A 12214-nucleotide genomic window follows, 5' to 3' on the forward strand; every position below is an offset into this window, starting at 1 on the left:
AGAAGCTGCCCCTTTTGCTCCCTCAGGACAAAAGGCTTACCGCAAAGCCAAGAGCGGACCGGAACGCTCCTTTCTGCGCAGACATTAAATGGTGCAGGTGGGTGCAAGCGGGTGGGGATGAAACAAAGAGAAAGAGCAACAGCCTGGAGAATGCGGGTATCAATCCCGCTACCTCTCACATGCTAAGCGAGCGCTCTACCATTTGAGCTAATTCCCCATGCCCACACTGTGAGACCCGCCCCCTCCGCCACGCACTGTCAACTCAGCGCAAACCCCATCCAGCGATCGCTTCACACCGCAAAACAAACTACCTTTATGCTTGCACACCCCCTCGGAAAGGACCTCCACTCAACAAGGACACGTGGCATAGCAAAGAACGCTGCTCCCCTTTCTTGCCTTTCAACCAAATACACCTTTCCGGAAACCATCAGAGAAACTCACACACGCCCAGGCCTTGCACTCCCACACACACCTAACGCCTCTGTTCATGACAACAAGAAGAGCAAAACCTGCAAAGGAAAGGGGACGAGTTGCCTCCCTGCCCGCCTAGGCCAAGGACAGCAAAGCTTCGGATTATCTACGGATAGCCCGGCAGCTCCTTGCCAGAAAGTCCGCCAGATCGGGCTTGTAGCAATTCTCCGCCAGAAGCCTTTTACACACTATGTGCAATCACGGTTGCCCGAAGAAATCCCAGCTCTACCAATGGGATGGACAAAAGCCCAAAACGGAAAGAAATGGAACCGCTCCCTCACTCTACTCCATCAACTGAGCTCTATGACGCTCAGGAAAGATGGACAAAGAGAGAGCGAACTACTGAAACGCACACATTGCTACAACGTTGAGCGTAATAGCCCACCGTCAACAGCGCACACAAAAGGTTGAGCCTGAAGGACAAGGGACTCTCAGCCGCTAAAGGGCCTTTCCTTTTCCCCCTACGTTCCTCTCCTCCCTGCCACCAGAAACTACGTCCCCGCGGCACCTCTGCCCCATGCAAAAAACAACGGAGACAGCTTGGGGACATAGCTACGGCCGGTCTTTTTTAGGACAAAGGCGCCCCGCTACCAGGGGGAGAAATGGCACTTCTCAAGTCTGAGATCCATAGCTAGATGTCTACGCTGTGCGTGCGGGAGGGCGAAGAAAAAGGAACTCTGCCTATAAAGGCGTAAACTGTGGCCTAGGTACTTGGAAGCAGGTGTGGTAGATGAAAGTAGTGGCAAGTGGTGCTTTAAATGCAGCAGACTTCCAGCGGCCAGTCTCGCACGAACGGAGGAAAGCATGGCGGTGGCCAGATTGGGCGCTCTAAAGAAGAGCGTGTAAACGAGGAAACAAAAGCCCACTCCTTCGAGCCGGAGTTGAACCAGTGACCTAAGGATTCCCAGGGGAGTGAAGCCTACAGTCCTCCGCTCTACCAGCTGAGCTATCGAAGGAAGACAGGAGTAAAGGGCCACGAGTCACTCAAGGTGTCAGGCAGAACTGCCACTGGCACTCACTCATCATTATAGGCTTGCCTCTGCCCAGCCCTTGAAAGGAATAAGCGACACACGCCTAGCCCTTCACCCTCACGGCTGCCCCGGGGGCTGGGTAGCCGCCTAGTCTACCCTCAATTCACCCACCGGGAAGCCCGCACACAGCTACCACTCAAAGGCTCCCTAACAGGCATGGCACGAAGACAAGGCCGCAAGGTAAGAACGGAACGCCGGGGGCGCGACGCTAGCCCTGCCTGCTAGCCGGGACGCCGCATCCTCCCGCTGACCCGCAAGGGACCCGGGATTGTCTCAAGCACGCGCAGCACAATGTTGGGACCCCAGCCCTGATTCCCACCCAGAATAGGGACGGTGGTGCAACGGAAAACATGTTCGCGGCCTCCTGCCTGGCTTCAAAGGGGCCTTTTAAACCACAACATTTTCTCAGTCCATTCCCCTTCCCCTTCGTCAATAATTGACACATTCCCGCTCGTACCCTTTCACACCCGTCTCGGCCTCCCACGCCTACCTCAGGAAAAACAAACACAAAGCGACTGGCAACAGAAAAGAACTCACACACACACACACACACTCCTGAAAGAGAAGCTGCCCCTTTTGCTCCCTCAGGACAAAAGGCTTACCGCAAAGCCAAGAGCGGACCGGAACGCTCCTTTCTGCGCAGACATTAAATGGTGCAGGTGGGTGCAAGCGGGTGGGGATGAAACAAAGAGAAAGAGCAACAGCCTGGAGAATGCGGGTATCGATCCCGCTACCTCTCACATGCTAAGCGAGCGCTCTACCATTTGAGCTAATTCCCCATGCCCACACTGTGAGACCCGCCCCCTCCGCCATGCACTGTCAACTCAGCGCAAACCCCATCCAGCGATCGCTTCACACCGCAAAACAAACTACCTTTATGCTTGCACACCCCCTCGGAAAGGACCTCCACTCAACAAGGACACGTGGCATAGCAAAGAACGCTGCTCCCCTTTCTTGCCTTTCAACCAAATACACCTTTCCGGAGACCATCAGAGAAACTCACACACGCCCAGGCCTTGCACTCCCACACACACCTAACGCCTCTGTTCATGACAACAAGAAGAGCAAAACCTGCAAAGGAAAGGGGACGAGTTGCCTCCCTGCCCGCCTAGGCCAAGGACAGCAAAGCTTCGGATTATCTACGGATAGCCCGGCAGCTCCTTGCCAGAAAGTCCGCCAGATCGGGCTTGTAGCAATTCTCCGCCAGAAGCCTTTTACACACTATGTGCAATCACGGTTGCCCGAAGAAATCCCAGCTCTACCAATGGGATGGACAAAAGCCCAAAACGGAAAGAAATGGAACCGCTCCCTCACTCTACTCCGTAAACTGAGCTCTATGACGCTGAGGAAAGATGGACAAAGAGAGAGCAAACCACTGAAGCGCACACATTGCTACAACGTTGAGCATAATAGCCCGCCGTCAGCAGCGCACACAATCGGTTGAGGCTGAAGGACAAGGGACTCTCCTTTTCAGCCACTAAAGGGCCTTTCCTATTCCCCCTACGTTCCCCACTCCCTGCCACCAGAAACTACGTCCCCGCGGCACCTCTGCCCCATGCAAAAAACACCGGAGACGGCTTGGGAACATAGCTACGGCCGGTCTCTGTTAAGAACAAAGGCGCCCCGCTACCAGGGTGATAAATGGCACTTCCGAAGCCTGAGATCCATAGCTAGATGTCTACGCTGTGAGTGCGGGAGGGCGAAGAAAAAGGAACTCTGCCTATAAAGGCGTAAACTGTGGCCTAGGTACTTGGAAGCAGGTGTGGTAGATGAAAGTAGTGGCAAGCGGTGCTTTAAATGCAGCAGACTTCCAGCGGCCAGTCTCGCACGAATGGAGGAAAGCATGGCGGTGGCCAGAGTGGGCGCTCTAAAGAAGAGCGTGTAACCGAGGAAACAAAAGCCCACTCTTTCGAGCCGGAGTTGAACCAGCGACCTAAGGATTCCCAGGGGAGCGAAGCCTACAGTCCTCTGCTCTACCAGCTGAGCTATCGAAGGAAGACAGGAGCAAAGGGCCACGAGTCACTCAAGGTGTCAGGCAGAACTGCCACTGGCACTCACTCATCATTATAGGCTTGCCTCTGCCCAGCCCTTGAAAGGAATAAGCGACACACGCCTAGCCCTTCACCCTCACGGCTGCCCCGGGGGCTGGGTAGCCGCCTAGTCTACCCTCAATTCATCCACCGGGAAGCCCGCACACAGCTACCACTCAAAGGCTCCCTAACAGGCATGGCACGAAGACAAGGCCGCAAGGTAAGAACGGAACGCCGGGGGCGCGACGCTAGCCCTGCCTGCTAGCCGGGACGCCGCATCCTCCCGCTGACCCGCAAGGGACCCGGGATTGTCTCAAGCACGCGCAGCACAATGTTGGGACCCCAGCCCTGATTCCCACCCAGAATAGGGACAGTGGTGCAACGGAAAACATGTTTGCGGCCTCCTGCCTGGCTTCAAAGGGGCCTTTTAAACCACAACATTTTCTCAGTCCATTCCCCTTCCCCTTCGTCAATAATTGACACATTCCCGCTCGTACCCTTTCACACCCGTCTCGGCCTCCCACGCCTACCTCAGGAAAAACAAACACAAAGCGACTGGCAACAGAAAAGAACTCACACACACACACACACTCCTGAAAGAGAAGCTGCCCCTTTTGCTCCCTCAGGACAAAAGGCTTACCGCAAAGCCAAGAGCAGACCGGAACGCTCCTTTCTGCGCAGACATTAAATGGTGCAGGTGGGTGCAAGCGGGTGGGGATGAAACAAAGAGAAAGAGCAACAGCCTGGAGAATGCGGGTATCGATCCCGCTACCTCTCACATGCTAAGCGAGCGCTCTACCATTTGAGCTAATTCCCCATGCCCACACCGTGAGACCCGCCCCCTCCGCCATGCACTGTCAACTCAGCGCAAACCCCATCCAGCGATCGCTTCACACCGCAAAACAAACTACCTTTATGCTTGCACACCCCCTCGGAAAGGACCTCCACTCAACAAGGACACGTGGCATAGCAAAGAACGCTGCTCCCCTTTCTTGCCTTTCAACCAACCTTTCCGGAGACCATCAGAGAAACTCACACACGCCCAGGCCTTGCACTCCCACACACACCTAACGCCTCTGTTCATGACAACAAGAAGAGCAAAACCTGCAAAGGAAAGGGGACGAGTTGCCTCCCTGCCCGCCTAGGTCAAGGACAGCAAAGCTTCGGATTATCTACGGATAGCCCGGCAGCTCCTTGCCAGAAAGTCCGCCAGATCGGGCTTGTAGCAATTCTCCGCCAGAAGCCTTTTACACACTATGTGCAATCACGGTTGCCCGAAGAAATCCCAGCTCTACCAATGGGATGGACAAAAGCCCAAAACGGAAAGAAATGGAGCCGCTCCCTCACTCTACTCCGTAAACTGAGCTCTATGACGCTGAGGAAAGATGGACAAAGAGAGAGCAAACCACTGAAACGCACACATTGCTACAACGTTGAGCATAATAGCCCGCCGTCAGCAGCGCACACAATCGGTTGAGGCTGAAGGACAAGGGACTCTCCTTTTCAGCCACTAAAGGGCCTTTCCTATTCCCCCTACGTTCCCCCACTCCCTGCCACCAGAAACTACGTCCCCGCGGCACCTCTGCCCCATGCAAAAAACACCGGAGACGGCTTGGGAACATAGCTACGGCCGGTCTCTGTTAAGAACAAAGGCGCCCCGCTACCAGGGTGATAAATGGCACTTCCGAAGCCTGAGATCCATAGCTAGATGTCTACGCTGTGAGTGCGGGAGGGCGAAGAAAAAGGAACTCTGCCTATAAAGGCGTAAACTGTGGCCTAGGTACTTGGAAGCAGGTGTGGTAGATGAAAGTAGTGGCAAGTGGTGCTTTAAATGCAGCAGACTTCCAGCGGCCAGTCTCGCACGAATGGAGGAAAGCATGGCGGTGGCCAGAGTGGGCGCTCTAAAGAAGAGCGTGTAACCGAGGAAACAAAAGCCCACTCCTTTGAGCCGGAGTTGAACCAGCTGTTGTGTATTTGGTTGTCATGGTTTTTGTTCCTATGGCAACTGAGTTAGATTATTAGGGGATAGCCCAGCCAGTTTCAGCTGGTTGGGTGAGCTCTGTGTCTGTAAATAAAATGGTAGTTTTTTTAGCTGTCTGCTGTCTGGCCTGAAGTGATTTCTTCCTAAACTGGCTGCCCCCAAGGATATAACAAGTGGCGACGAGGATGGGATTCCGGTGCTGCTCCAGTAACAGTAGGAAGTAGAAGTCAAGGTAAAGAACAAACAAACAAACAAAAAACTGCTTGTTTGCATTGACTGTGAAAGTGAAACTAAAAATCATGGCTACTCTGACCAGGCCACTGGAAACTTTTGATGAGAATATAGAGCAGTGGCATGTGTATACTGAGCGTTTTGAGCTTTTTGTTATTGCAAATGACATTACAGAAGCGTAGAAGATGCCAATATTCTTAAGTGTTGTAGGGGCTAAAACCTACTCGCTGCTACGCAGCTTTTACTACACCCTGTTAAGCTTGAGACTAAATCTTACAGTGACATTGTGGAAATCCTGGGGTCCCATTTTTCCCCAAAACCACTGGTAATTGCTGAAAGATATAGGTTCCACAAAAGAGACCAAAAGGAAGATGAAACAGTTGTACAATTTGTAGCAATTAAAAAAAAGCTAGCAGAAGACTGTGAATTTAAAGAGATGTTAAATGATGCCCTGCGTGACAGGTTAGTGTGTGGCCTCTACTGTGAAGCTATACGGAAGCGCCTACTGACAGAGGCTCAGCTTACATTACAGAAGGCTGTTGATATTGCTGTCTCCATGGAACTGGCTACAAGGGAGGCGCAATACATCGGTGCATCCCTTAGGGTGCAAAAAGTGTCACAAGAACCGACCCACAAAACTGTGCAGTGTCAAGAATGTTACCGCTGTGGTAAGCCGGGTCACCAGGCATCAGAATGCTGGTGTAAGGACCTGGTGTGTCGACGCTGTGGCAAAAAGGAACACATTGAGTGTGCCTGTAAACAAAAGAAAAAGAGGCCTGTGGTCTGGCCGACAAAAAGAGGAACCCTGCATACCCTAGAGCAGACCCAGGATGATCAAGGTGACACCTCATCGCAAGAGGAAGTGCCACTGCATGTTTTGTCTTTGGCAGTGGGCTCACATGAATACTGGGTAACCCCGTTGTTGGATGGCAAAGCTATACGCATGGAACTGGACACCGGTGCAGCCGTCTCGCTGGTCTCCAAGACTGGGTATAAAGAAAAGCTACAGCATCTTCCGCTTAAGGCAACAAAAACTGTTCTGAAGACGTATACGGGAGAAGCTGTGCCCATGTTGGGCACTATTGATGTTAAGGTGGAGCTCAATGGACAGGCTGCTAAATTGCCACTGTTTGTGGTGAGAGGTAACTACCCAGCCTTAATGGGTAGGTCTTGGCTTGGGAAGATTCAACTGAACTGGGCAGAAGAAACCAGTCTAACCCCTATACTAAGGAAACATGCTGCTGTTTTGGAGATGATTTGGGAAGTATGAAGGGAATCACTGTGACATTGAACATTAAACCTGACAGTCCACCAAAATATCTAAAAGCCCGAACTGTGCCATATGCCATCAGGCCAAAAGTTGAAGCATACCTGGAGCGCCTGGTCACCAATGGAGTCCTAATACCAGTTACCCATAGCTCATGGGCCACTCCTATCGTTCCAATGGTGAAGAAAGATGGCTCTCTCCGGATTTGCGGTGATTTTAAAGTCACTGTCAACCCAGTGTTGTGTGCAGAGCAATACCCGCTTCCCCGCATCGATGACCTCTTCGCAGGCCTGGCTGGGGGACAAAAGTTCAGTAAGATTGATCTGAGTCAAGCATATTTACAGATGCACGTCGATGAAAAGTCCCAAGAGCTGTTGACTATTGTGACTCATAAGGGGCTTTATCGATACTGTCGCCTACCCTTCGGAATAACGTCTGCTCCCGCCCTGTTCCAGAGGGCTATGGACCAGATCTTGTGTGGCTTGTCAGGAGTTCAGTGCTATCTGGATGATATCCTGGTCACTGGAAGAAATGAAGAGGATCACTTAAAGAATTTAGAGGCTACCCTACAAAGACTGGAAGAGTATGGCTTACGAGTTCGCAAAGACAAGTGTGAATTCTTCAAGCCCTTTGAATATTTGGTACACATCATTGATTCTGCAGGTCTTTATAAGGCCCCTGCAAAAGTTAAAGCTATTGTGGAAGCTCCCCGACCTCGAAATGTAAGCCAGCTGCGCTCGTTTCTAGGACTACTGAACTATTATGGAAAGTTCATCTCACAGTTAGCCACACTGCTAAAACCACTTCATGAGCTCCTTGGGCAGAACAAAGCCTGGAAGTGGACTGAAGCCTGTGATGTTGCATTTAACAAAGCTAAGGATGCATTGTTAAATTCTGAAGTTCTAACGCACTTTGATCGATCCTTACCCCTACAATTGGCCTGCAATGCCTCCCCTTATGGAGTGGGAGCAGTTGTGTCACACATTATGCCTTCGGGAGAAGAGAGACCTATTGCTTTTGCTTCACACACTCTAAGCAAAGCAGAAACTAACTATGCCAAAATCGAACGTGAGGCATTAGGAATTGTTTTTGGAATTCGGAAGTTTCATCAGTACCTGTTTGGGCGAAAGTTTACTCTTCTCACAGACCATCGACCTCTGACGTCAATTTTTGGACCCTACACAGGCATTCCCCCATTAGCTGCTAGTCGTATGCAACATTGGGCACAAAGGCGCCCCGCTACCAGGGTGATAAATGGCACTTCCGAAGCCTGAGATCCATAGCTAGATGTCTACGCTGTGAGTGTGGGAGGGCGAAGTAAAAGGAGGCCTTTTAAACCACAACATTTTCTCAGTCCATTCTCCTTCCCTTTTGGGGAACCGCTCCCTCACACTACTGCATAAACTGAGCTCGATGACGCTGAGGTTAGATGGAGAAAGATGGACTAAGAAGTCTGTCCATGAAGTACCTCTTGGCTGAGCATGCCCAATAGGAAAAATTACTATTGCCATGAGGCTGGCAATCCCGTGAGCCAGATTGAAAGCCGTGATGGGCCAGATTCGGCCCATGGGCCGTACTTTACCCTCCCCTGCCCTAAGCTGAAGTGTAGTTAGCTTATGCATTCATCTGGCACTGCTATTAGGGAGCTTCTCCCATGCAGACTCTGGCTGACCCCTGGCATCTCCAATTCAGTCAGACATATCTGCCCCTGTCCTTATGTGTCTTTTCACCCCCCGTCCACATGTGTTCCTCCACCCCCACTCAGACACTCCCTCCTCCGTACCCATGTGTCTCTGTGCCCCCCACTCAGCCTCTTCCCCCATATGGCCCTGGACCCCTCTCCCCGCCTATGGCCCTGCGTGTCCACTCCTATTTGACCCCTGCCCCAGTCTGTCCTCCCCCACTAGCCCTTATGAACCCCTGCCTGTGACCCCAAGCAGCCAAATGTGCCTCACGCTGTCTGTCTCATGACCTGGCACAACAGGCACTGTGAAGGGGGCACTGCAAGCTCTTTCTCTTCCCTATGGTAGCTGGGGCTGACTGGGAGCAGCTGCTCTGTTCTAGCACCACAGCGCCCTCCACGGTGGGCAAGAGGGAGAACTGCAGCACTTTCCAGCAGAAGTTATTTTCTGTGGAAAAATATAACAAATATGTGCTGCACATGAATTAGGCATGTGCACACTGGTGCAGAATTCACCCAGGAGTATAAATTAATAACTTGTATACTGTTCCACCGGCCATCAGACCTCTACTGAGCATGTTTGATTCACCTACTTAGCTGTCCTTTCACCTTTCATACTGACAATGCTCACTACCAAACATTTCCTCATTTTTAATAACCAATGGAAAGAACCTTCAGCTGGCTGAAGCCAGTTCAGGTAAAGGCTGTTTGAACTTTTCTGTCACCCTTTTACTTTGAGTACTGTATATGCTCAATGTCATACATTATCTCATTCTGCACATGCTTGTTTGAACTGTTTTTGCTTTAGAACCAAGATTACCTCATTTTACCTTACTTCTCCTGCTCCAGGACATTTACAACATAACCATACGTTGCACACCACTGCCACCCCAGAGCTGCTCAAAGCCGGAGCCTGCACTCCGAACCCCTCCTGCACCCCACACTCCAACCCCCTGCCCTGAGCCCCCTAACCTCCTGCCTTGAGCCCCCTCCTGCACTCCACACCCCTCCTGCACCCCAACCCCCTGCCGAGCCCCCTGCATCCCTCCTGAACTCCAACCCCTTGCCCATAGCCCCTTCCTACACACTGCACTGCCTCCCACACCCCGCACTGCCTCCTGTACCCCAACCTCCTGCCCCAGCCCTACATTTATTGCCCTGCATACAATTTCCCCACCCAGAGGCAGAGGAATCAGGGGAGCAGAGCGGACAGGGAGCTGCAGACAGGGGAGTTTGAGAGGGAGTTTGACAGAGGGAGGCTTATGATGGTTAGGAAGACCCGCAACACCTGTGCCAGCACTGCTTCTGTCTCCTCCACCTGCGCCTGTAGCCAGACAGAGCACCTGAGCATGGATGCTTCCACCCAGATCCTGGTGTGGTTTTGCAGGGACTGTAATTTGCAATTTCCACTTACTGATATCCAGGCTGGGGCGGGGGGAGGGGCATCCAATGTGAAAGGTGCCTGCTGGGGGAATCTCTCAGGCAGCAGGTGGGAAAGCTACAGGAGGAGGTGGCTAGGTTGAGGAGCATCCGAATCCACGAGCAATTTCTGGACAGTGTCCATGTGGAGACAGCTGAGGTAGCTGTCCCAGTACACGGGACTGCTGACACACACTGGTGGAGGAGGAGATGGCTCAGGGTGGACACTGGCAGCTGGTTACTTCTGGCAGCAGGCAGTGCTCCACCCCTGCTCCGAACCCTCCCGCCGTGGTAATAGGTAACCGTTATGTTCTTCTTGATACAGGAGAGAAGGAATCACCCCCTACAGTAAAGGAGGAGAAGCCTCGTACCCCTAAGGCTGGGAGGTCTGCTGCCACCACTGTGAATAGGAAACGTAGGGTAGTGGTGGTCGGAGACTCTCTGCTGAGGGGGACGGAGGTGCCCATCTGCCCCCCGACATTTCATCTCGGGAGGTATGCTGCCTGCCGGGGGCACATACCCAAAATGTTACAGAGGCATTGTCGAGGATTATCCAGCCCTCTGACTACTACCCCATGCTACTCATCCATGTGGGCACAAATGATACTGCGAGGTGTGACACTGAGCGGATCAAGAGTGACTACAGGGCTCTGGGAGTACGGGTGAAGGAGTTTGGAGCGCAGGTGATATTCTCTTCGATTCTTCCTGTCAAAGGTGGGGGCCCGGGCAGAGACAGGTGCATCATGGAGGTGAATGCCTAGCTGCGAAGATGGTGTCGCCAGGAAGGCTTTGGCTTCCTCGACCACGGGATGCTATTCGAGGAAGGACTGCTAGGCAGAGATGGCGTTCACCTTTTGAGGAGGGGAAAGACCCTATTTGCACACAGACTGGCTAACCTAGTGAGGAGGGCTTTAAATTAGGTTCGATGGGGACAGGTGAGCAAAGCCCACAGGTAAGTGGGGAACATGGAGACCTGGGAAATGGGTTGGAAACAAGAGGGAGCGTGGGCTATAATGGCAGAGAGAAAGAAGGGTCAGGGCAAAACTGGGAGGCAAGATCAAACCAGTATCTTAGATGTCTATATACAAATGAGAGAAGTATGGGTAATAAGCAGGAAGAACTGGAAATGCTAATAAATATATACAACTATGACATTGTTGGCATCACTGAAACTTGGTGGGATAATACGCATGATTGGAATGTTGGTGTCGATGGGTACAGCTTGCTCAGGAAGGATAGACAGGGGAAAAAGGGAGCAGGTGTTGCCTTGTATATTAAAAATGTACACACTTGGACTGAGGTGGAGATGGACATAGGAGACGGAAGTGTTGAGAGTCTCTGGGTTAGTCTAAAAGGGGTAAAAAACAAGGGTGATGTCGTGCTAGGAGTCTACTACAGGCCACCTAACCAGGTGGAAGAGGTGGATGAAGCTTTTTTTAAACAACTAACAAAATCATCCAAAGCCCAAGATTTGGTGTTGATGGGGGACTTCAACTATCCAGATATATGTTGGGAAAATAACACCGCGGGGCACAGACTATCCAATAAGTTCTTGGACTGCATTGCAGACAACTTTTTATTTCAGAAGGTTGAAAAAGCTACTAAGGGGGAAGCTGTTCTAGACTTGATTTTAACAAATAGGGAGGAACGTGTTGAGAATTGGAAAGTAGAAGGCAGCTTGGGTGAAAGTGATCATGAAATCAAAGAGTTTGCAATTCTAAGGAAGGGTAGAAGGGAGTACAGCAAAATAGAGACAATGGATTTCAGGAAGGCAGATTTTGGTAAGCTCAGAGAGCTGACAGGTAAGGTCCCATGGGAATCAAGACTGAGGGGAAAAACAACTGAGGAGAGTTGGCAGTTTTTCAAAGGGACACTATTAAGGGCCCAAAAGCAAGCTATTCCGCTGGGTAGGAAAGAGAGAAAATGTGGCAAAAGACCACCTTGGCTTAACCACGAGATCTTGCATGATCTAAAAAATAAAAAGGAGTCATATAAAAAATGGAAACTAGGACAGATTACAAAGGATGAATATAGGCAAACAACACAGGAATGCAGGGGCAAGATTAGAAAGGCAAAGGCACAAAATGAGCTCAAACTAGCTAC

General features: G+C 51.4%; 4 non-coding genes across 4 annotated transcripts; all 4 read right to left on the reverse strand.

Annotated features, from left to right (window-relative positions):
* Positions 1 to 1337: 1337 nt before the first annotated feature.
* Positions 1338 to 1427, reverse strand: TRNAY-GUA. The gene is given in 2 exon segments: positions 1338 to 1373; positions 1391 to 1427. It is a non-coding gene; the product is annotated as a tRNA-Tyr (tRNA).
* A 781-nt stretch (positions 1428 to 2208) lies between these two features.
* TRNAA-AGC lies at positions 2209 to 2281 on the reverse strand. Its single transcript has one exon. It is a non-coding gene; the product is annotated as a tRNA-Ala (tRNA).
* A 1126-nt stretch (positions 2282 to 3407) lies between these two features.
* TRNAY-GUA lies at positions 3408 to 3497 on the reverse strand. Its single transcript is given in 2 exon segments — positions 3408 to 3443; positions 3461 to 3497. It is a non-coding gene; the product is annotated as a tRNA-Tyr (tRNA).
* Positions 3498 to 4276: 779 nt separating this feature from the next.
* On the reverse strand, positions 4277 to 4349 carry TRNAA-AGC. Its single transcript has one exon. It is a non-coding gene; the product is annotated as a tRNA-Ala (tRNA).
* Positions 4350 to 12214: the final 7865 nt, after the last annotated feature.

Source organism: Mauremys mutica, chromosome 2, assembly GCF_020497125.1.
Source record: "Mauremys mutica isolate MM-2020 ecotype Southern chromosome 2, ASM2049712v1, whole genome shotgun sequence".
In the NCBI taxonomy this organism is placed as follows: Eukaryota; Metazoa; Chordata; order Testudines; family Geoemydidae; genus Mauremys; species Mauremys mutica.